The sequence below is a fragment of the Kogia breviceps genome, chromosome 16, assembly GCF_026419965.1.
Source record: "Kogia breviceps isolate mKogBre1 chromosome 16, mKogBre1 haplotype 1, whole genome shotgun sequence".
Classification (NCBI taxonomy): Eukaryota; Metazoa; Chordata; class Mammalia; order Artiodactyla; family Physeteridae; genus Kogia; species Kogia breviceps.
The window spans coordinates 18,210,600-18,237,406 of record NC_081325.1 but is presented as its reverse complement, the minus strand read 5'-3'; positions in this window follow the sequence as shown (position 1 = coordinate 18,237,406).

The window sequence follows — 26,807 nt, the reverse complement described above, 5'->3', positions numbered from 1 at the left end:
TGTTTTACAATAGTGTGTTAGTTTTCCCTCTACAACAAACTAAATCAGTTATACATACACACATGCTCCCACAGAATGAGATTAGTCTTAATGTTCATTCACATGAGATGGTACCTGTATTGGCCTATGTGTGCATGTTTGGATGGACACACCCGTATATGTTTGCGTTTGTGTTGGGGAAAGACACACCTAGTGATTTGCTCTGTATTTGACATCCTTTAGAGAGAATGATGATTCTTTCCTAGCTTAAATTTATCAAGGAAATAAAATAAACTAAATAATATTTATCAAGAAAACGAACAGATGTTGTTTTCTCTTTTACAACTTGTCATCAATCTTCTCTCATTAGGAGCTGGAATGAAGTCATGAGAATTTGTTCTTGTCTTGCATTACTGATAAGGAGAATCATAACAAAAATGCTAGCATTAATTTATATAGTGTATAAATTACACTATATTTGTATACAGTATTGCATTCAGTAGAGGTCTTTGAGAATCTCATACCTTAATCCAAAGGATTAAGTAGAAATTTTATACTCTCTTATAGTAGAAATGTTAGCCTAAGTGAAGAGGTTTTCAGTGTCCTTCAAATCACACATAGTAATTATCACCTGCTGGCTCCAAGAAACTGGTGTGGTTTTTTTTGAGAGAATTGTTGTCATGTTGAATATGAGCTGTCTGTGAGACATTCAGATGAATATGTGGATGGATAATTAGAAGTATAGTTTTGAAACTTGAGGGTCAGAGGTGTGAAATTTGGGAGTCATTAGTCTGTGAGTGGTATTTGAAGTTGTGGACATATGTAAGATTACTGGAGGAGAAATGAGGAAAGAAGCTATCTAGGACAGGCTAGGACAGAAGTGTGAGCTGCACCAATATGTGGGCTATACTCTTAGTGACCTTGCAATCTTCTTAGGCTGATAGCACATATACAGGAACTTATTGCATAGCACTGCAAGTTTAAGGGATGAAGTTTAGTGGAAAGTTAAGGCAGTCTGTTTAAATGTTGCTGAAAATAAATTGATTAGATTGCCTCTTTCATGCAAAGATGGAAGTTAATCAAATTCAACCTACGAAAGATTTACTAACTGTAAAGAACTGTGTTCCATGCCAATGGAGAAAAATCACAGATGAATTAGAACAGTTCTTACTCCCAGGAAATAAGGGAGACAGATGTGGAAACATCTAACTGTAATATAAGGATGAATGAAATAAGAGCTATAATAGTTGAATGAAGTGGGAACTTAACAGAAAGAACAATTAATTTCAAAGCGGGTTCGAGGGATGTTTCACAAAAGAAGGATGACTAAGCTACAAAAGGCAAAGAAGTGAGGGGAGAGACTCTCAGTGTGACCACCCCTGTCATGCCCAGGCAGGAGGCACCACAGGGTTGAACGGGGCTGAACCTGTTGGTGGAACACTGAATATTCGGGAGTTATCTGGTCACTCTCCATGTGCAACCTCTCTACCCTCCACATCCCAGACCCTACACAAGAAAACAAGAGCCTCCAAAATACAAAGCCCTCTTCCTAACCAGCAATTAGGAAGTTAACAGTGCCTTCCCATGATACTCTCAAGCAGTTAAAAATGGGTACTTCCGTTTCTCACACATCGGAGAGAAAGCCCCAGAACAAACAGTGCACTTCACTTAATATTCCTATTGAAATATAGTGGCAATCACTTTAATAGCAATGAGAAAATTTCAACAAGATATAGTCTGTTTAAAAGATGAAAAAGTATCGCTTTAGTGTTACCAGTCCTCCCGAGTCTGGCCCCAACAAGGGTCCTTCTGCCTGGTGTCACTCAACCCAATAGAATGAGACAGTGTTCGGTTCAGAAGCAAAGGAAAGCTTTATTCTTTGATTAAAGAATGGAGAGGTGGGAGCTTTCCCACTAGAGCACACTTCTCTCCATGGGCGGGGCTGCTTTATAGGGTCTCGTCAGCTGAAGGGTGGGGCACAGAGGAGGCGGAGTTCTCGCGGGGCTGCCGCAGCTGTGCTGCTCACAGGGCAGATCCAGTGCCGGGGTCAGCGTCTCTGCGCACCGCCCACCTGCGCCGTCTTGAACCGTGGTGTCCTGTGGAGCTCTGCACACGGCCCGCCCAGCTGAGGTGGGGACGCAGCCATTTTGCTCCGGGAACTCTGGTCCAAAGTGCTGAGTGTAAGACCTCTATAGACGGTACCCTATAGGCAAGTGAGGTTAGTTCCAACCTATTTTTCCCAGGGACCCCAGTGGGCTCTGCCGGTGACATTAGTATCTGAAAAAGAGCAAACAATAATGGACCAAAGCCGGCCAGTTTGAGGGGAGTTTATCCTGGTGGAGACAGTGCCTGGAGGCCTAACTACTCGGTTTTTGAAGGAGAAAGAACAAAAATGAAAGAGAAAGGTACTACTTTTCTTACACTTCAGTCTTTCCCTGGTACACGCGGTGCCGTCAGTTCATTTTTGAGGTCTTCATGTGTGACGAACTTTGCAGGGTGGATGCTGAAGTTTAGCCTTTACTTCATCTCTTTGTTATGTGAGATTTATTTTAAGTGATTCTCTCAATCTTATATATGGTTCTTGCCTCTTTGTATTGCGTTTAGTTAGTACTCGGGCTAAGTTGGAAGTCCACCTCAGCAAGGTCTTGCTTTCTTTTCATGCTCTCTCCACAAAAGTGAAAAGCTAGTTTGTTTGCTGAGGTAACAAAAGCACTCAGGGTATGATATAAATATTAGTAGGATATCCTTTCCTCTCTGAAGCCTCTTTGGCTACCTTAGACATAATACCTCCTGTCATTTTACTACTTCTTAGTCCATTCGGGCTGCCATAACAAAATACCATAGACTGGGTGGCTTATAAAAAACAAACTTATTTCTTTTAGTTGTGGAGTCTGGAAGTCTGAGATGATGGTGCCAACATGGCTGGGTGAGAGCCCAGGTCACAAACATTTTGTATCTTCACATAGGGGAAAGGGTGAGCTAGCTCTCCGGGGCCGCTTTTAAAGGACACTAATCCCAGTCATGAGGTCTCCCTCATAACCCCTGCCCCCAACATAATCACCTCCCCAAGGCACCACCTGGTAATACTATCACTTTAGGTATTAGGTTTTAAACATATGAATTTTGTCGGGGGACACAAACATTCAGACCACAGCATGTACCTTCTAATTACAACTACTGTATATCACGATAGATAATAGGAATTCAAATATTGACATCGTCGTCTCCTTCATTGAACTGTGAGTGACAGGAGGGCAGGAACTGTCTTGTTAAGTAGTGTCAGGACTGCACACGGTGCAAGGCACATGGTATAAGCTCCATAAACACTTTCCAAACTGAATATATGAGTATTATAGAAATTGTTGCATCCTAAAAATCCTGTTTGGATTCTCTGAAGCCATTCTTTTCTATATGGGTCAAATTGCTGAAGAAAATTTGTGAATACAAATTATGTTCCTGAACACATTCTACTCCTAGATAAGACAATGCCAAAGATGGCTTGGAGAAACTATAATATAGTGGGGAAAATCAGTGCTCTAGATATAACTGGATCTTAGCTCTGGCTTTGCACCATAAACCTTGTAATGGTGGGCCTTCTGCAAGTGTTGTTGCCATTTAAAAAATCATACCATGGCACCCAATCAGTATTGCAACCTGCGTGGGGGTATGCTTAATGAAGACAAAGTAGGATTATTTTATCCTGTGATCTGGGCTTTTGTGAATTTATTTATTAATGCAGTCTCAGAATCTCCCTCTCGCCTAATTTTTTAGAGTCGGCATGATGGATTACTGCATTTTAAGAAGCTTCTGGTTAATTAGAATTTTTAGATTATTCAAATGGGACAGCTGGTAATATTCTACAATTCTGAAATTTATTTTTGGGACCTGAAAAGGTCTTTACAGTAACTCTTAAGTTTGTTTTAGCTTAACATTTGACTAGTTGTGATACATTTGAATACTGATTCTGTATTTTAACATATTAGTTATCCTGCTCATTTCCAGGTCATCTGTAGATCTGATAAATGTACTTGCTAAGTGTTCATATAAATCATTAGCTTAAACTATTAACTAGAACAGATTTAAGGACAGAGGCCTCTAGTACTCTGTCAGAGACTTTCTTCCATGTTGATAACAAGTGATTAATTAACACTCTGAATATACTTAATTATAACTAGCTGTAAATCTATTCTACTGAACTATCATTCAATCATATGCTTATAAAGATTCTACTTCCGGCCTGACCCTAAAATTTCAGAGGACTCACTAGGTTGGGATGATTTTAATTTCTACTACCTGAAAGTCCAGAAAAAATCTAAATGTGGACTTCCCCCTGCCGCTCACACGGGAGCAACCAGGATTCCCAAGGGGGCCCTGGAGCCCCTCCCTGCCCCCAGTAGAGGTTTTACAAGTTTGAAGCTGTTTGGTCAGAGATGGATCTTAAAATTGGTATATGTAGGCCCTTGAAAAGCTCAGCTATCTAGTTCTGTCCAGTGCTTGTTTTTTTCCTCGTAGGAAAGATCCTTTTATTGGGGTGGACACAGAGCACACACTAGTCCATGATAAAATAATTTAGAAGAAATATCTGGAAGGGCTGACTTCTCCCCCTTACACACTCTCGGAGCAAGGTCTGAGCACAGAATAGGTCCCGGTGGAACTCAAGACGAGGCAAAGTCTTTTAAGGCCCCACCTGGCAGGTGAGAGCCAGGAGAAGGGCCCCTGCCACCCAGCCATTGCAGGGCCCCATCCTGAGACCTTCGCAGACTCACTCCAGTTTTCCAGAGGAGAACTGTGGGGCATGTGTAGGGGGAACTGGAGCCGGGGAGGTGAACAAAAATCTTGTTTTCGTAAAAAGCATCTACCAACATCACGCTACTGGATCTGACATCCTCTTTAACCATTGCTTGGTATATTTTACAGCATAAATAAAAACTCAAGGAAAATAAATATGTCGGCTCCTATGAGGTTGGAAGTGAGCAAAATTGGCTTTAGGGCAAATTAGAAAGTAGACTGTAATTACTCTCCCAGTTTGGGACAACTTTCCCTTTTTCTGTGACACATATTTTTGCTACTGGAGGTTGGTTGGTCTTCCTGGTTTCTCCCAGCTTCCCTTCCTCTGTCTCTCACCAGCCTGGACAAACTCTCTTCTCTGAGATTCCTCTTTCCTGTTCAGATTGTCACTCTCTGGTGACCATTGCATGTTGCTAGGTAATGGAATGGAGATATCTGCTTGCATGAGTGCAACTCTCTCTCTCTCTCTCACACACACACACACACATACATACACACACACGTCAGTGATGGGCCAGGAAACCTGTGGTCTCCCAGCTACACACAATTTCAGAGAGCTACTTTTCTGACTGGTGTCTATGCCACCCTGCTTGGCCCAATTTACTGTTGTGGATGAAGAAAGAGCAGGGCCAGTGTCATGGGCAGGTGACACATAGCCCCATATTCAGAAGGGCCCTGCATTGTTTTAAGGCTGTGCTGTTGCCATCTTTAAATTCTTAATTCTTTTTGAACAAGTAACTGCATTTTTATTTTTCATTGGGCACCACAGATTATGTAACTAGTCTTGATAAAGGGTTAAGTGTCCTGCTGCATGATGTACCTGTTTCCTATAGCTGGGGAATCTGTTCTCCATGCCCTCAGCTGCTCAAAGAATCTACTTCACATTTATTTTCTAGCTGCATATTTTCCAATAAACCATCTTTTAAAATGATTAATGGTTGTTTTCTAAGAAAACGATTTCACCCATGCATTCATCTAATGGAACTATTTGTTTTACTATGCTGAGGTCGCAGTGGTCTCCAATCTTGGCTTTATTTAATTTTTATGTCTGTATGTTCTCTAAATTAGAAAAAAACCCAATCAGAACAAGTCTATATACCAGACAAGAGGAGATGTAACATATATCTGAGATTCAACAAAGATTTAATTGGTACATACTATGTGCTGGACCCTGTTCTGGAGGCTGGAGATGGAGCAGAGAATGACAGCATCCCTGATGTTGTACAGACTACATTCTAGTGAGTGGAGACAGACAATAAGCTGTTAAATGAATATGTAATAAACTAGTAAACAATAAGCAAGTGTGATAATTTCAGGTACGGATAAGTGCTAAGCAGAAGGTTAAATTGGGTCATATGTTAGAGAGTGACTAAAGGTGGCTTTAGCTTTGTGGTCTGAACAGGGCTCTCTGAGGAGGTGACTTCTGAATTGAGGCCTAAATGATTTACAATGTAAGTTTCAAGTTTTGGTAAAGCTTTAAAATGTTAGCTGCAACTCATACATTGTTCACTGTTTCAGTGAACTGTGAAATCCATTTAATAGTTGTTCAAACGGGAATGGTATTTGTTCTCAGTGAAAACAAACATGTCTCCAGAAGGCATCAATTCTGAACTCTGTGGATGGAGCCTTAGAATGGTTCTACTCCAGGGAATTTCTGTGTTCAGTGACAAGTGCTGTTTTAGTTCACTTTGTCGTCAAGGCTGTTGGCCTTGTGTAAATGCCCCATATGTGGGGAGCACTTTATTAGGAGTTTTTTGTAGTTTTAGAGGAAGTAGAAGTTACAGAACCCACACTTCCAATTTACTGGAGAAGGCAGGGCAGAACCAAGGAAAGGTAAATAAAAGCACAAACCACAGAAATCCAGGCATCACCAATGACAGCTGTACATGCCCAAGGGCCACAAGGGATGCTAGAGTCACTGGGACCAGATAGAATCACTCACGATGTACACTGATTTTTCCTACACTGTTTCAAGCTCACCTTTTCCCCAGCTTCTCCATTTCAGAACCCCAGATTTTTCCCTTCTTTAGGTTGGGTAGATGTAGTAACAAAATTTTAGGTCTTCCCATAGCTCCATGTTATTAAACTTTTCTGTGGAAAATAATAAAGTTTGGGGATTAGAGATTAAAAAAAGGAGGAAGAGGTATCTTTCTTTACCTGATGGCCATGTTACCATAATGGTTTTCTTCTTGTTTGATCAGTTTTGACAGTGAGACATCTTTGGTGAGACTTATGAAGCATTTGCAAATTGTTGCAAAACTCCAGTCCTCCAAGCTGCAGGATTTTTTTTCCTGTTTAAGTTTGTGGATTTGTGACAGAATTATAAGGAAGTAGAAGTTAGTTTTTGCTTTTGAAAAAGGAATAGTTTTATTCACATGTGCACACATTTGAAAAAAGTAGTGTGGAGGGTCTGACTGAGATACTCTAAACCAAACTGTTAAGAATGTTAATGGAATTAAATGGGAGGATGCACCTGTTTTATAAGAGGTGCTGGAAAATGGACTCTGTCACCAGTACTGGATATTCAAGGATGGAGACAGGAGGATAAAAGAATTGTAGTGTGTAAAATGAACAGGAGATTTTCATTCTGAAGAAATAAGATAGAGCAGATTAGGAGTATTATTTGTCTTGTCTCAGGTGGGGGACATCACCAGGTAAAGCCAGAAATGTCTCAGAGACATACAGAGATGACCTTTAAGGTGTATGACACCATCATTTTCTTGCTGTGGTCTCAAAAGAATGGTCAGTGTTGAGAACAGTCACCTCTGAGAGTAACTTGGATTTCAGGTTTCTCCTTTCCACCAGTCTATGGTGATATGAAAAAAACTAGAGGTGGCTTTTCATCAGTAATAAAGAAGGAAAGATCTCTTTCATTTATTTCTTCAAGGACAGGTTTATACTTCTGCTTTTCTGCTTATTAGGACAAAGGTGATGAACGGCGGTTTCCAGATGTATTTCTGAAAAAGATGAATAAGAAAGAGCTGTGTTTGATTGACCCTCCTATTCCTGGGAGCAGGTGATTGACTGGGAAGTAGGGGGAGATGTTGATCATAGAATGAGCCATGTGAGCAGTCGCTTTTACCATCCCTGTGTTGCATGTATTGTGCTTGTATGTGTGTTTAACCTAGGATGTTAACTATGCTTAAACTAGGATTTAATCTAGTGGAATTTCAAAATTAAGCCTTCAACAATATATGTGAATAAATCATCCTTCAAATGAGTTTTCTAATTTACAAAATTTTTTGCTATCTTTGGCATTATAGCTGGACTGTTCTACCCCAAATGCAGATCTAAGCTTGTTACCTCCCTGATTATGGTCCTGATGTGGTTGGTCCCCAAGCTCCTAAGCAATAGGATATGAGCCCTTTGTGCATTGCCTTCTCACTGTCTCCACAGCCTCATTTCCTGCTCTCTCCCCACTTCACGCTTAATCTCTTATACTCTAGTGATCCTTTCACACTCTGTGCTGCACATTTCACAGCAATCCTTCTCTCTGGAATACACTTCCTGTTTTCCTCTACTTGGCTGACTCTTACTGGATAAGCCATCATCCTCTCCAGAAAGTCTTCACTTAAAATATGGGCCCATTCTCTAGGTTCTTTGGCTTCTGGCTTACTACTGAATATATTAAAATTTTTGTTTCAGACGTAATTTGACTTTTTAGCCTATAAACATCTTATGGGAAGAGACTATGCCTTATTCATTTTTTTTTCTTTTTTTTGCGGTACGCGGGCCTCTCACTGTCGTGGCCTCTCCCGTTGTGGAGCACAGGCTCCGGACGTGCAGGCTCAGCGGTCATGGCTCACGGGCCCAGCCGCTCCGCGGCATGTGAGATCTTCCCGGACCAGGGCACGAACCTGTGTCCCCCGCATTGGCAGGTGGACTCCCAACCACTGCGCCACCAGGGAAGCCTTGCCTGATTCATTTTTGCATACACTGAATGCAATGCCAAACACATAATATGTGCTTAGTGTTTTCCAGCCACTTCTGAATATTAGGCACTCAACTCGTTAGTAGTAAGATTGAACTGAAAAAATGCAAGAAAATTTCATAATGATAAGTGGTTAATAGCAGTTATGTCAGGAAGTGAGTAACAGATTATTTTTTCCTCTCAGTGGTAAGGTCGCAGTATTTTTAATGAGTTTAGGTAAATCCACCGCCCATGTAAAGTATATATATATATATATATATTATATATATACATATATATATATACACATATAGCATGTGCAGTAGAGATCACAGGTAATACTTAGAAGTAAGGGCTATGAGAATTGGGAAGGGTCCTTAGATGTCTTCCAGGCTAATCGTCTGTGGTGCAAGAGTCCTTTTATAATATTTCTGACAAATAGTCATGTAATTTCCACCTAAACACCTCTTCGTTATGGCCCCTTTTTATCTCACTAGGCAGCTCACTTCATTTTGGGGCCATTTTAATTTTCATAAAGCTCTATACTAACCCAAGTCTCCTTTCTTATAACTCCTATCTACTGGTCCTAATTCTTCCTCTTGAAGAAAAGGAAGGTATGGTAAATCTGGTCTCTCTTCTTCCTTTGTAGACATTATTGGTGAATCATCAGGTGTCCCACAGAACTTCTCTCCAGGTTAAGTTTCCTTAAGTCTGGCAATTGCTCTTCATATTTTGGGGATTCTGTTCCCCTCACCATGCCAGTGACTTTACTCTGCTGTGCTTCAGGTTTTCCAGAAGTAAGCATGTTAGTCCACGTTCACTTATCAGTACAAATTTGAGTAGTACTCTGGCAGACATTAGAATGAACACTGTATTTTGATTCCTGACGCCTGAGGTTACATTAACTTTTTTGGTAACCATGACACTTTGCTGACACTAATGGAACTTTCAATCAATGAAATCCTTTAGGATTGTCCTCATACTGTTGCTAAGCCTTTTTGAGATCTGGTCTTCTGAACGATGCTTATGTCTTCTGAATGATGCTACCCAAGAAACTTTCAAATACACAAACAGTGACCAACTATTGATAATATGTATAGACCAAAACCAGGATGAGACAATGCCCATGCCTGAAGGTCTAAAAAGTACTTTCTAATAGTTTTTATTTTATTTATTTATTTTCTTTTAGGCATGGAGACAGAGATTGTAAAGTCATCAAACCATTTAAAAACTGAGATTTCCAGAATTTATCTATTCAAATCAGTATTGCTCTTTAAATCAGTGATCTTGCAAGATTATGTACTTAGTCCAATGATGTCTCATTATTTGAGTTATTAGGACAATAAAATATTTTTCAATTACCTACTCTGAGCTTAGTGCTCAACTACTTTTTTAAACTTCTACCTTTGAAAAGTTTTTAAAGCCAGTGAATGAACCACACAGGAAAATATTCTATTTTCAGTGGAGGTTTTTTTTTTTTTTTTTTTTAATCCCGAAGTTCTAGTTCAGCCGACTTGGCTCCTTATGACCTTTAGTAATCTCCAAAAATCAAATGTACTCAAAAATAACAATTTAACAGATTAACAAACATCCCCATGAAGGCCCCTGGAGCAACTGACTCCTGGGATGGCCAAAAAAAGCTTCACCAAGGCCTTTCCGGCACCTTCTCTATTTAAAAACAGGACTCCTAGAAAATCTGTCTGGAGGTCCTAGCTCCTGCCAAAAAAGATTTTTTTCCTCCTCTAGTCTCAGACCAATTACCAAATAAAGCACTCTACAGAGAACCCAAATGAAATATTACTCTACCTAGTTGGTCAGAAAAGTTAATTAAACCAACCTGCTGTGGTGAGCAGGCCTCCAGCCATTGTTACAGTTACAGCAACTGCTGTGGATTCCAACTCAGATGAAAGCTGGTGTTAGACAGGTCTGTGCATTTCACAACCACAGTCCTTAGCAGTGGTAGCAAAGGACCCTGTCTTAGATTCAGAAAGGCAGCTCACAGCCCTTGTGGGTATGGTGTAAGCTAACATTACAAAGCAAAATTTTTTTAAAAACACACATTAAGTATGGCTGGTGATGGTTGTTCAGAGAACTGAGAGAAACGGATTTAAGTTTAATCCTAACTGAATCTAGGATTTGTTTGCTCTTAAGAGTTGGAGTGATCCCAAACTCATTCTATGAGGCCACCATCACCCTGATACCAAAACCAGACAAAGATACTACAAAAACAGAAATTACAGACCAATATCACAGATGAATATAGATGTAAAAATTCTCGACAAAATACTAGGAAACAGAATCCAACAGCACATGAAAAGGATCATACACCATGATAAAGTGGAATTTATCCCAGGGATGCAAGGATTCTTCAATTTATGCAAATCAATAAATGTGATACACCATGTTAACAAATTGAAGAAAAAAACCCATATGATCATCTCAGTAGATGCAGAAATTGCCTTTGACAGAATTCAACAACGATTTATGATAAAAACTCTCCAGAAAGTAGGCATAGAGGGAACATACCTCACATAATAAAGGCCATATATGACAAACACACAGCAAACATCATTCTCAATGGTGAAAAACTGAAAGCATTTCCTCTAAGATCAGGAACAAGACAAGGATGTCCACTCTCACCACTATTATTCAACATAGTTTTGGAAGTCCTAGCCACAGCAATCAGAGAATAAAAAGAAATAAAATGAATACAAGTTGGAAATGAAGAAGTAAAACTGTCACTGTTTGCAGATGACATGATGCTGTACATAGAGAATCCTAAAGATGCCACCAGAAAACTACTAGAGCTAATCAGTGAATTTGGTAAAGTAGCAGGATACAAAACTAATGCACAGAAATCTCTTGCATTCCTATACACTAACAACAAAAAATCAGAAAGAGAAATTAAAGAAACAGTAGAAACAGTCCCATTCACCATTGCAACAAAAAGAATAAAATACCTAGGAATAAACCTACCTAAGGAAGTAAAAGACCTGTACTCAGAAAACTATAAGACACTGATGAAACAGATCAAAGATGACACAAACAGATGGAGAGATATACCATGTTCATGGATTGGAAGAATCAGTAGTGTGAAAATGACTATACTACCCAAAGCAATCTACAGATTCAATGCAATCCCTATCAAATTACCAATGCCATTTTTTACAGAACTGGAACAAAAAATCTTAAAATTTGTTTGGAGACACAAAGGACCCCAAACAGCCAAAGCAGTATTGAGGGAAAAAAACGAGCTGGAGGAATCAGACTCCTGCCTTCAGACTATACTACAAAGCTATAGTAATCAAGACAATACGGTACTGGCACAAAATCAGAAATATAGATCAATGGAACAGGATAGGAAGCCCAGAGATAAACTCACACACCTATGGTCAGCTAATCTATGACAAAGGAGGCAAGGATATACAATGGAGAAAAGACAGTCTCTTCTATAAGTGGAGCCAGTGGGAAAACTGGACAGCTACATGTAAAAGAACGAAATTAGAACACTCCCTAACAGCATACACAAAAATAAACTCAAAATGGATTAAAGACCTAAATGTAAGACCCAACACTGTATAACTCTTAGAGGAAAACATAGGAAGAACCCTCTTTGACATAAATCACAGCAAGATCTTTATTGACCCACCTCCTAGAGTAATGGAAATAAAAACAAAAATAAATAAATGGGACCTAATGAAACTTAAAAGTTTTGCACAGCAAAGGAAACTATAAAAAAGAAGAAAAGAGAACCCTCAGAATGGGAGAAAATATTTGAAAACATATCAACAGACAAAGGATTAATCTCCAAAATATATAAACAGCTTATGCAGCTCACAGAAACAAATAACCAATCAACAAATGGGCAGAAGACCTAAATAGACGTTTCTCCAAAGAAGGCATACAGATGGCCAAGAGGCACATGAAAAGCTGCTTAACATCACTAATTATTAGAGAAATGCAAATCAAAACTACAGTGAGGTATCACCTCACACTGGTTAGAATGGGCATCATCAGAAAATCTACAATCAACAAATGCTGGAGAGGGTGTGGAGAAAAAGGACCCCCCTTGCACTGTTGGTGGGAATGTAAATTGATACAGCCACTAAGGAGAACAGTATGGAAGTTCCTTAAAAAACTAAAAATAGAATTACCATATGACCCAGCAATCCCTCTACTGGGCATATACCCAGAGAAAACCATAATTCAAAAAGACACATGCACCCCAATGTTCATTGCAGCACTATTTACAATAGCCAAGTCATGCAAGCAACCTAAATGCCCATCGACAGATGAATGGATAAAGAAGATGTGGTACATATATACAATGGAATGCTACTCGGCCATAAAAAGGAATGAAATTGGGTCATTTGTAGAGATGTAGATGGACCCAGAGGCTGTCCTACAGAGTGAAGTAAGTCAGAAAGAGAAAAAAAATATTGTATATTAATGCATATATGTGAAATCTAGAAAAATGGTACAGATGAACCAGTTGCAAGGCAGAAATACAGATACAGTTGTAGAGAACAAACGCATGTACACCAAGGGGGGGAAAGTGTGTGGGGCGGTGGTGGGATGAAATGGGAGATTGGGATTGACATATATACACTAATATATATAAAATAGATAACTAATAAGAACCTGTTGTATTAAAAAAAATAGAGTTGCCCACAAGCAGAACTTTTTTTGGACTAAAGGTAGTTTTTTCTCTTATCAGCCAACACTTCTGGGCTTCGTTAACATCATCAAGTTCAGAAAGTATACGACTTTAAAAATCACTAGGTGTCCTATAACCTACAGTCAATATTCAGGACAATCTGAATTTCTGTAATTTCTTTTATTTACCAGATTTTGCTGAAATTCTGCAAAACTACAGAGTACCTTAAGTGTTTGAAAAATGAAGCAATACGCGTTTTGTTTCAAATGGCAGACTGAACAAATTAGATATAACTTGTCCTATGGCACTGCATAAAATTTGGTTAAAAAGTATGTTCAATCCTCAGATTATTAGGAAATAGACAAAAAAAGAAAAAAAAGGAAGAAGAAATGTCAAGATGCCTAGGTCAAAGGTCATGCCAAATGTCAAGGTCCTATGAAACAAGGACCATATTTCAGTTCGTTAATAATAATAATAATAATTGTGCTGTTCTAATACGTTATGTTACAGCATAATGAGACCATGGATTGTTTTTTAGCTGGGAAAATTGGCCATAGACCAACAGTACTTAAGAAGTTAGTCTGAGTAACATAATTTTAAAAACTAGTGAAGTAAGGATTTTAATGCTTTCAAAAAGATTGATAGTAATAGCTTGTATGCGCATAGCACTGTGAAATTTATGAAGCATTTTTACATTTCAATAACAGATTTTGTGGAGGAGGTGGCAGAGCTCAGATGTTTAAGTGGCAGGACCTGGATTTGCTGTTCTGTGTGCTACTCATTATAGATTCATTAAAACTCACTCAGTCAATCCAAGTCTTCCTGATTGAATAGATTTATGAAAGCCTGGGTATTGTGTTCATTTATGGCTTGTAGACTCTTGATCCTAATGGTGACACAAGTATTTGTAATGTAGATGACATGTTAAAATATTTTTCCAGGTGATTTCCATCTGTTGTAAGTCTTGATATTTGGGGGGTTGAGATGATGGGCTCAATCGACCAATGAAAGAGGCTTTTCTAAATATCTAAAGCCTATCAAGAATATGGTCCAGTAGGCTCAGATCATTCAGTTTCTTCCTGCAGTGTTCAGAAGATTCCTGTTCTGCCTTTGTAGACTGATCCAAGGGTCTTGCTGCACTCGGATGGGAGGAAGATATGATGTAGAGAGCAATACACAAAGCTTGCCCTTCCAGTCTGGGATGATTATGGGAATAAGGAAAAGTCAGATGTCAGGGTCCTTGTTTCTCTTCTTCCAGGGCCCATCGTGGGATAGGGAAGGGGATGGGGCCTTAGAAAGTGCCATTCATAGTGGGATGAGGGAGCCAAAGAAACCCTTTGCTCCTTTGGACTAGTGTGGTGAAGACTGAAGCCCTGCAGGAAAAATGCAGCTGTGGGCTTGGTACCATGGCCAGTGTGGCATATGAGCAAATGGTGTTGGGAACCTAAGTCAGCAATTCTGGACCCCCTGGGCCTGTGTATGGTACATAGAGGACTTTTAAGTTACTTTATGCCCATGTAGGGGAGGTTGAGATGCTGAGGGTCCTGGTGAACTAACAGAGGTCCTGATATAGGACAGAATTCATTTTTGGTGAGGTCTTAAAGATGGGGATAAATAGCTTAAATCATGGGTTCCAGCAGTGAGCCCTAGCATGTGACCTCAAATGGCCAGGCAGACTCATTTGCACCTCTGTGGTCACCAGTTCAGGGAGAAGCTCAGTCCAGCCACACTGCAAAATCCAGATGACCCCATATGGCTCTGAGGACCCTCTTTCCCTCTCTGTCACATAATCATTTATGATCATTGCTGTCCCCTCCAACGAGCCATCATCTTGGATTGGAGAATGAGGAGGGAGAGGAGATTTTACCCAAATAGATCAAGCAATTAATTAAAGGGACTGCAGTAATTGTTGCATTGAATCAAGTTTGTCGGATTGGAAAGACCTTTAATTTTTTCCCAGGCTTGCTCTAGAGGATAGGGGCTTATGAGTGTGATCATATGGGTTATGGAATGAAAGTAGAAATTCCTGTATTTTATCAAAGCTAAGATGCCATTGATTAATAGAAGAACCATTATTTTATGAATTACTAAGAAAAAATAGAGCTACTGTATCAGTCACTATTCAACTAGAGAAGCAGAACTAGTAGGAGATATATATTAAGAGATTTATTATGAGGAATTGGCTTATGAGATTGTGGGTATTAGGGAAGGTTAGGAAGAGCAGGGTGCAAAACTTGGGCATTAACTGAAGCTGCTGTCCATAGGCAAAATTCCTTCTTCAATAGGGAAGTCTCAGCTTTGTTCTTAAGGCCTTTCAACAGATTGAATCAGTCCCACCCAGATTATCTAAGATAATTGCCTTTAGTTAAAGTTAACTGATTTTGTAAATAAGTTCAATTGTACCATTTTTTTAAGATTCCTCATATAAGTGATATATGATACTTCACTTTCTCTGTCTGACTTACTTCACTCAGTATGACAATCTCTAGGTGCATCCAACTTGCTACAAATGGCATTATTTCATTATTTTTAAGAGCTGAGTAATATTCCATTATATATATGTACCACATCTTCTTTATCCATTTCTCTATCAATGGACATTTAGTTTGCTTCCATGTCTTGGCTATTGTAAACAGTGCTGCAATGAACATTGGGGTGCATGTATCCTTTTGGACCATGTTGTTCTCTGGATATATGCCCGGGAGTGGGATTGCAGGATCATATAGTAGCTATATTTTTAGGTTTTTAAGGAACATCCATTCTGTTCTCCATAGAGGCTGTACCAATTTACATGCCCACCAACAGTGTAGGAGAGCTCCCTTCTCTGCACACCCTCTCCAGCATTTGTTTGTAGACTTTTTGATGATGGCCTTCCTGACTGGTGTGAGGTGATACCTCATTGTAGTTTTGATTTGCATTTCTTTAATAATTAGCGATATTGAACATCTTTTCATGTGCCTCTTGGCCACCTGTATGTCTTTGGAGAAATGTCTACTTAGATCTTCTGCCCATTTTTTTTGATTGGGTTGTTTGACTTGATGATATTAAGCTACGTGTGCCGTTTGTAAATTTGGCGACTAATCCCTTTTGGTCACATCATTTGCAAATGCTTTCTCCCATTCTATGGGTTGTCTTTTCATTTTGTTTATGGTTTTCTTTTCTGTGCAAAAGCTTTTGAGTTTAATTATGTCCCATTTGTTTATTTTTTAAATTTCCATTACTCTGGGAGATGGATTGAAAAAGATATTGCTGCGATTTATGCCAGAGAGCATTCTGCCTGTTTTCCTCTAAGAGTTTTATAGTGTCTGGTCTCACATTTAGGTCTTTAATCCATTTTGAGCTTATTTTTGTATATGGTGTTAAAGAATGTTCTAATTTCATTTTTACAAAACAGAAAGAGACTCAGAGACTTAGAGAACGAATTTATGGTTACCGGGGGAAAGGTAGGGGGAAGGGATTGTTAGAGAGTATGGGATTGACATGTACGCACTGCTATATTTAAAATGTATAACCAACAAGGACCTACTGTGTAGCACAGGGAACTCTGCTCAATATTCTGCAACAACCTAAACGGGAAAAGAATTTGAAAAAGAATAGATACATGTATAGGTATAACTGAATCATTTTGCTGTGCACCTGAAACTAACACAACATTGTTAATAAACTCTACTCCAATATAAAATAAAAAGTTAAAAAAGATAGAAATGAACTTATTTTTTAAAAAAGTTTACAAAAAAACTCAACTGATTGTGTACATTAATCACATCTATAAAATACCTTATAGTAATACCTAGATTAATGTTTGAGTGAATAGCTGAGGACTGTAGCCTAGTCAAGTTGATACATAAAACTGACCATCACAGCTACCAATTAAACTATGGCAGGTTATGGTATGGCATATCTTAATTTTAGAGATGTTAAAATACAAAAAAATTTACATTTTAGACTCTATGAAATATGGTACATTTTGTGGGTGTGGTGAGTAAATTTAGAACTCTGCTACATAATTCCATTTAGTAACTCTGGAGATTAGTAGTGATTTTGTAACACTATAATAGCTTGTAATTCTAGAGATTAGTAGTGATTTTTGACTACTCATTTGCAAACAGGAAATCTGAGATACAAAGAAGGGGAAGTCATCTCCTGAGGGTCCCTTCAGGCAGGGCTAGATTTAAGAAGCAGTTTTCCCCCTCACTGTTCTTTGGGTCTAGATCTCACCATTTTATAAGAATCACATTCAAATCAAATTGGTGAAATGTGAATTTTGATTCCCAAACTGGTGTCCCTGATCACCTGACTGTTCCAAAAGGTATAAAAACAATTTTAAGGAGCCGAATGGAAAGTGTACCCTTAATCTGAGGCCAAGTGTCATGGGCTAAATAAGATGTTAAGTTGCTTTGCTTTTGGCCAGAGTTCTGTCTAGTCCCTTCGGGCACTTTGTTATCATATACTGATCAGAAGCTCTGATTACCAGTCAAATGGGGTAATGTAGGTCACTTACCTTTCTGCACTCAAATTCATTGTCCACCTTTCCTTGCTCTGCTCTGTATCATAGGGAATTATATTTCCCAGGTTTACTTGCAAATTTACTTATGAGTAGGTTCATCTAATGGAAGGTATCAGAGAAAGTCTAGAGGGTGGAAGAGGGGGAGAAACCAGGGATCTTTCCCTTCTGCTCTGCCTTGGGCTGTGCCTTCTTCATTGGCTGTGTATTCTCAGTGGCTCTGATGTCCACTGGACAGTCCCTCCCTTTATGGTCCTATCCCACGAGGCAGCCTCCACTGTGGTTCTGGTACCTGCTGGATGGCCGCAGCTTTGGTCTCTTAACAGCAACACCCCCTCTTATTGTTTCTTCAGCCATAGGAATGCCGTGGCTTTCTGCTCTTGCTGTGTTCTGGGTTGTCTCACCATTCCCTGGGTGCTCCTTCAGCTCTCCTATCATCTGGGCAGTAAGTTCCTCATGTTGAATCCTCTTTGTTTGGAATACCTTGAGTGGTTTCTGTTTTCCTCACTGGACCCTAAATGAGACATAGAATTTTTTTTAATTATTAATTACAATGGGAAAAATAAATCAGTTACTCCTTGAAAGGTACAAATTTGGGTAGATCCATCATTCTAAGGAAAGTTATTTTTTTTCAAGAGGAAAAATACAAGAAAGAAGAAAAGGTCCTTGGTAGTGGAAGGGTTGGGAACCCCTGTGCAGGGGGGGCGCATATGAGGTAGTGCTGAAGGGAGGCTTGGGAGCCACCATTTCCATATGAGGAAAACAAGCCCCAGAGAAATAGGGGGACTTGTCCATGGTCACTCAGTGACTTGGTGAATGAATAACCAGAACCAGCACTCAGTTGCTTCTACATTTTTCATAGTAGAATTGTAAGGGCATGTGCGATCAGAGAGAGCCAGTTAGAACCCCAGCTCTACTGCTCATTTGCTCTGTGACTTTGGGCAAGTCACTTACTATCTCTGATTCTCAGTTTTCTCATCTCTAAAATGGAGATAAACTTCACAGGGTTTGTGAAACTGAAAGTGGTTACTGTAAACATACTTGGCAGAGTGCTTGGGCAGAGTAGTTACTAAATATGATATCTTTCCTTCCTCCCAAGCATGATTTTTCTTTAATACTATCCAAGAATAATAAAAATTTCCAAGAAGGTGTTTTTTAAAGAAACTTTCTTAAATTTTCTCTTTTTCTTTTACTGACTTGCAACAAAATTAAGTAAAGGAGCCAACAAAATTCTTCAATAATGTAATTCAGTGCTTTAAAAAAATACTTGCACTTGTGTTCTGAACATCCTTCTCCATGTTATCTTTAGTTGCTGTTTGACCCTTAAGACATCAGAGTGACAGTTATATCTATATGAAGTTATAGTTGCTGTGGACCTGCTGTATGACACTTGGTGATCAGTAATCACTTAGGCCTGCTTTCCTTCGTTTTCTGATTGATTACAGACCAGGAATAGATCTTGTTACCCCAAAAATGATTCTTTCAGAGATCTGCTCCTATGCGCCCATAAGCTGGACGTTCCCACCCTTTGGCCCAATTGGAAAGCTGAGCTGCATGAAAAGATGTCAGCTCCATAGTCACAAGTGCTCCAGTCCCAATCTTGTCATCTACTGCTGCAGGGGTGTAAAGAAGGAGTTATACTCCTCAACCTTCTTCTCTTTTGAGATCCTACTGGATTAGAGAACATCTGAAAGAGCAAGGTGGCTTTTGCTTTCAGAAGGCCAGTGCCTGGAGCACAGGGAGCCATCTCCTCTTCCACTGCCCCTGCTCGCCTTACCAATCTCATGTTTTGGAGAGTGTGTTGCACTAATCTTTTATTTATTGTCTTTGAATATTGTTGTCACTCGTATATTGCACCTTGATATTCTTGGTTGCATATGGGAGCTTCTTCATTTTGAAGTGAGATTGGATTTAGGAGGTTATGGTTTTTCTCACAGTTTCCTTATGTGTGACTGTGATGCAAAGCAGGCAGTGAGCTGGCGTAAAGCTTTAGGATAGAGCAGAGCTATGGAAACAGATCTTCCCCTGGATAATGCTTTAGATTTGCTGTTATTGAAAAAATGGATGAAATAGGCTGAGGAGGGTAGGTTATGGAGTCCATGCTTGCCTAACCAAGGCCACTAGAAAAGCTGGTGGATATGGTTATGTTTAGAGGGTTAATCAGAGGGTTTAAATTCTATGCAGCCTGCATTTCAACTCTCCATTTTAAAATGCTCTATTTTTTGCTTGCAGAGTACCAGAAACAGGGGCCTCAGGAAAAGCAGTTCTGTGCATGACCTGGGGGTGATGGGACACCTCTATTTATGGCAAATGGCTTTGACTTCTGTGGGATTGGGTCATATTGTTACAGCTGCAAGACTAAAAAGGATTTGAATGATTATATTTTGACTAGTATTCTTCCTACACTTTTAAGAACAGGGAAACTTTAGTTTCTCTCTTTCTCTCACTCAATCTTTCTTTACTTTTCCCTCATTCCATCTCTCTTCCACTTCCTGCAAATCCCCTTTTTGGAGACTGTGTTGCAGTAGTCTTTTCTTAATTGTCATGGAACATCATGTGCCACTCAGAGTGTGCACCTTGGTATTCTCAGCTATTGGATATGGAGAACTTCTTCACTTTGAAGTGAGTTTGGGTTTAGAAGAGGATTGCTTTCCTTTCAGGCAGTTCCATTGTATGTGATAATGATGCAAAGCAGGCAGAGGATTGACTTAAGGCTTTAGGGTGGGCCAGAACTATGGAAACATTCTTCTTTAGTTGTTACTATAAGTGGGCATGACTTCATTGCCAGCCCAATGACACAACTGATTGTTGTCAACAATGAGAAAGAGTAAACAAAAGAGAATGACGAGGTAGCATATAATTAAGAACAGAAAGAGAAACAGTGTCTGTAATCATTAGATGCCAAGAACATGTCTAAGCATCCTGACTTTCCATCATAGTTATTATTTTTGTTTGAAAAAACTGGTCATTGAGGTTCAGTGTACTTTATACTCAGTAGTAGTAAAGAGAACTTATATTTACCCATGTTTGCAATTTACCAGACACTGTACTGAGCACTTTATTTCTATTATCTTATTTAAGCCTTGCAATAACACTTTGAGATAAGAATTTATACTAGTACATGGATCAGGTGCTTATCACACACGCACACACACACATACATGCAGGCACACATATGTGCCCAAGCCCCTGTTGGAATTTTTCAATTCAAATAACTGGGAGGGTAGTGAAATGGCCCCAAATTTAAGCCTATTAAGCTACTAAGGAATTTGGTTCTGATATGGCCATCTCTCAATACAACCATGTCTCCCATTCATTACAACTATAAACACTGGACAAAATACAAGCCAAAAAACCCCCACAAAAACATGCTATTTGAGGATTCTGAAAACTGAATCAAAGCAGACAGATTGTTGAGGAGGGGCAATACATGGATAAATCACCACATGGTGGTAAGATTCCCTTTTCCCCCTCTTCTTTCTTACAGCTTTACCCCAAGGGTGGGTACCATTATGGAACAGTGAGGGAGTGATGGCAGTATAGGCAGAAAAAATTGTAATGGAAAACCAGTCCTTCTGGCTATAGAAACCAGGAAAAGGAGCCCTTGGGGGCTGGAGACTGAGGGGAAAATACTAGAGTGGAAAGAATCGGAAAACGGATCCCTAATTCTGTATATGAATCTGCAAGTCTCAGACTCATTCTTGAAGTACAATTGGGAGTGACAGACTCAACCAGCATAGCAGGGGTTTTGACGACTAAACTGAAGTTTGCACCAGTGCCCATAGATGTCAAGATAGAACCTTCAATGTGAGCCTAAACCATTGATTGCTTCTGAAACAAAAACATCAACATTGTCCAGACAATGATAACAGGACTCAATGTCTACAAAATATAACATTCGTAATGCCCAGTTACATTTCAAAAGTTACATAAATATTAAAAAAAACAAGAAAACATATCCACATCTTTGCCCCAACAGAAAAGATAATCGGCAAAAGCCAAAGTCAATGTGACTAGATGTTGGAGTCATCAGACAGGCTTTAAAGCAGGTCTTATAACTGTGTGCCATGAGGTAAGGAAAACATGCTTGAAACACATGGAAAAAAAGGAGCTCTTAACAGTGAAATAGAAAGAGAACCAAATGGATATTTTAGAACTAAAAGATAATATAATGGAAAATGTAGAACTGAAAAAATACAATATCTGAAAACTGGATGGGCTCAATAGCAAAATGGAAATGATAGAGAAAAGAGTCAGTGAGCTTGAGGATAGATCAATAGAAGTTATCCAATCTGAAGAAAAGAGAAAAAAATTGAAGGGAAAAAACCCCATAACTTTAGGGCTCTGTGGGACAATATCAGTATGTGTGACTGTAGTCCCAGAAGGCAAGGATAAAGAGACTGAGATTTAAAAACAGTATGTTAGAACTCATCAAACTCAAACTTCTAAAAACCAATGATAAATTAAAAAATCTAGAAAGAAGCTAGAGAAAAATAGCACATTATGTACAGGAGAATACAAATTCAAATGACTGTAGAATTCTAATCAGAAGCTAAGGGAGGCCAGAAGATATTAGAACAGCATAATGTGCTCAGAGAAAACAACTGTTAACCTGGAATTCAACATCCAATGAAAATGTCTTTTAGGAATGTAGTCCAGTTTGTTTATTTTTCTTTTGTTGCTTGTGCTTTGGGAGTCATATCCATAAAATAATTGCCAAGAACAATGTCAAGGAGCATTCCCCCTATATTTTCTTCTAGGAGTTATTGTTTCAGGTCTTACATTTAAGTCTTTACTCCATTTTAAATTAATTTTTGGGAGTGGTGTAAGATAGGGGTCCAGCGTCATCTTTAGCATGTGAATATTGAGTTTCCCTAGCACCATTTATTTAAGAGACTCTTTTCTCCATTGACAATTCTTGGCTCCCTTGTCAAAAATTATTTGACAAGGTTTATTTGGGTTTATTTCTAGGTTCATGATTCTGTTCCATTGATCATGTGTCTGTTTTTATGCCAGTACCATACTCTTTTGATTACTATAGCTTTGTAATATAGTTTGAAATCAGGACGTGTGATGCCTCCAGCTTCATTCTTCTTTCTCTAGATTGCTTTAGCTATATGGTGTCTTCTGTGGTTCCTTACAAATCTTGGGATTGTTTGTTCTAGTTCTGTGAATAATGCCATTGGAATTTTGATAGGGATTGCATTGAATCTGTAGATTGCTTTAGGCAGTATGAACATTTTAACAATGTTAATTCTTCCAGTCTGTGAGCATGGAATATCTTTCCATTTATTTGTGACTTCTTCAATTCCTTTCATCATTGTCTTATAGTTTTAAGTATACAGATACTTCATCTCCTTGGTTAAATTTACTCCTAGGTATTATATTCTTTTTGATGCAGTTCTGAATGAGATAGTTTCTTTGATTTCTCTTTCTGAGAGTTCATTATTAGTATATAGAAATGCAGCTTATATTTGTATATTGATTTTGTATCCTGTAACTTTACTGAATTCATTTATTAATTCTAACAGTTATTATTTTTTGGTGGAGTCTTTAGGGTTTTCTATCTAATATCATGCCATCTGCAAATAGAGACCATTTTAGTTCTTTCTTTCTGATTTGGATGCCTTTTATTTTTTCTTATGTTACTATGGCAAGGACTCCCAGTACTATGTTAAATAAAAGTGGCAAGAGTGGGTATCCTTGTTTGTTCCTGATTTTTGAGGAAAAGCTTTCAATCTTTCATCATGGAGTATGATGCTAGCTGTGGGCTTGTTCTATATGGACTTTATTATGTTGAGGTATGTTCCCTCTACACTCACTTTGTTGAGAGATCATGGATGAATGCTGAATTTGTCAAATGCTTTTTCTGCATCTATTGACATGATCATATGATTTTTATCCTTCATTTTGTTAATGTGGTGTATCAAATTGATTGATTTGCACATGTTGAACCATTCTTGCATCCTGGGAATATATCCCACTTGATCATGGTGTATGATCCTTTTCCATGTGTCATTGAGTTAAGTTTGCTAATAATTTGTTGAGGATTTTTACATCTATGTTTATCAGGTATATTGGCTTGTAATTTTCTTTTTTTGCAGTGTCTTTGTCCAGTTTTGGTATCAGGGTAATTCTGGTCTTGTAAAATGAGTTTGGAAGTGTTCTCTCTTCTATTTTTTGGAAGAGTTTGAGAAGGATTAGTAATAATTCTTTAAGTGTTTGGTAGAATTCACCAGTGAAACCATTTGGTCCTGGATTTTTATTTGTTGGGAGATTTTTGATTACTGATTCCATCTTTTTACTAGTAATTTGTCTATTGAGATTTTCTTTCTTCATGATTAAGTCTAGGTAGACTGTATGTTTCTGGAATTTATCCATTTCTTCTAGGTTGTCTAATTTGTTGGCATATAGTTGTTCATAGTAGTCTTTAGAGATCCTTTGTATTTCTGTGATATCATTTGTAATGTCTCCTCTTTCACTTATAATTCTATTTATTTAGGTCCTCTCTCTTTTTTCTTTGGTGAGTCTAGCTAAAGTTTTGTCAATTTTGTTTTTCTCTTTGAAGAACCAACTCCTGGTTTTGTTATCTTTTCTATTGTTTTCCTATTCTTTATTTATTTTGGCTCTAATCTTTTTTTTTTCTGCGATACACGGGCCTCTCACTGCCATGGCCCCTCCCGCTGTAGAGCACAGGCTCCAAACGCACAGGCCCAGCGGCCATGGTTCACGGGCCCAGCCACTTCGTGGCATTTGGGATCCTCCCGGACCGGGGCACAAACCCACGTCCCCTGCATTGGCAGGCCGACTCCCAACCACTGCTCCACCAGGGAAGCCCTCAGCTCTAATCTTTACTATTTCCTTTCTGCTACTAACTTTGGTTTTAGTTTGTTCTTCTTTTTCTGGTTCCTTGAGGACTAAAGTTAGATTGTTTTTTGAAATCTTTAGTTTTTGATATATGTGTTTATCACTACAAACTTCCCTCTTAGAACTGTGTTTGCTGCGTTTTTAGTTTTGGTATGTCATGTTTCCATTTTTATTTATCTCAAGACCTTTTTTGATTTCCCTTTTCCCCTTTTTTCCCCCTATTCTTTGATTCACTGGTTGCTCAAGAATATGTTGTTTGATTTCCATGTATTTGTTAATTTTCCAGCTTTCTTCCTGTTATTGATCTCTATTTTCATTCCACTGTAGTCAGAAAAGATATTTGATATAATTTCTATCTTCTTGAATTCATTGAGACTAGTTTTGTGGCCTAAGATATGATCTATCATGGAGAATATTCCATGTGCACTTGAGAAGAATGTATATTTTTCTGCTTTTGGATGGAAAATTCTGAAAATGTCTCTTAAAGTCCATCTGGTCTATTGTGTTGTTTAAGACCAATGTTTCCTGACTGATTTTCTGTCTGGATATCTACTCATTGATGAAAGTGGTACATTGAAGTCACCTACTACTATTGTATTGCTGTTTATTTTTCCCTTTATGTCTGTTAATATTTGCTTTATATATTTAGGTGCTCCTGTGTTAGATGTATACATATTTACAAATGTTATATCTTCTTGTTGGATTGACCAATTTATCATTATATAATGACCTTCTTTGTCTTTTACTACAGTCCTTGTCTTAAATTATACTTTGCTTATTATAAGTTTAGCTTATACTTTTGGTTTCCATTTGCATGGAATATCGTTTTTCATTCTTTCATTTTTAGTTTCTATGTGTCCTTAAAACTGAAGTGAGTCTCTCTTGTAAGCAACATATATATATATATATATATATATATATATATATATATATGTATTTTTTTTTTTTAAATTTAATCCATCCAGCCACTCTATGTCTTCTGGTGAAAGAATTTAGTCATTTACATTTAGAGTAATTATTGATAGGTATGGACTGTCATTTTGTTCACTGTTTTCTGGCAGTTTTGTAGTTTTTTTGTTCCTTTCTTCTTCTCTTGCTCTCTTTGTGATTTGATAGTTTCTTTAATGGTATGCTTAGATTTCATTCTCTTTCTCTTTTGTGTATCTACTATAAGGTTTTGCTTTTTGGTTACCATGAGGCTTACTTAAAACAACTCATATTCATGAGAGTGTATTTTAAGTCAATAACAACTTAAGTTTGAATGCAATCTAATACTCTATATTGTGTAAATGTCACAATTTACATATTTTTTATCTTGTGTATACATTAACACACTATTGTAGTTATAGTTATTTTTTTACTACTTTTGTGTTTTAACTTTCACACTAGATTTATAAGTGATTAACTCACTTCCGTTACAACATTATTCTGATTTTAACTATACATTTACCTTTACCAGTGAGATGTATACTTTCATATGCTTTCCTGTTACTAATTAAAGCCCTGTTATTTCAGCTTAAAGAAATCCCTGTAACGTTTCTTATAAGGCTGTCTAGTCGTGATGAACTCCTTCAGTATTTGGTTGCCTGGAAAACTGCTTATCTATCCTTAATTCTGAAGTACAGCTTTGTTGTGTAGAGTATTTTTGGTTGGCAGTTTTATTTTCCTTGAGCACTTTGAATGTACCTTGCCACTCTCCTCTGGCCTATAAAATTTCTGCTGTAAAATCTTCTGATAGTCCTGTGGGGGCCCTTGTATATAATGAGTTGTTTTTTTCTTGCTGCTTTTAAGAATCTCTTCTTAAGGGAGGGGCGAAGGGCAATATGGGGTTAGGGGAAAAGAGAGTTAATATGGTATTATATGAAATCATGTATGTGAAACTTTTAAAAATTGTAAAACACTATAGAATTTAAAGAATCATTCAGTTAAAAAAAATCTCTTCTTTAATTTTGACAATTTAATTGTGATACGTCTTGGCATGGGTCTCTTTAGATTCATTGTATTTGGAACTTTCTGGGCTTCCTGGATCTGGATATCTGTTTTCTTTCCCAGGTTAGGGAATTTTTCAGCTATTATTTCTTCAAATAAGTTTTCTGCCCCTT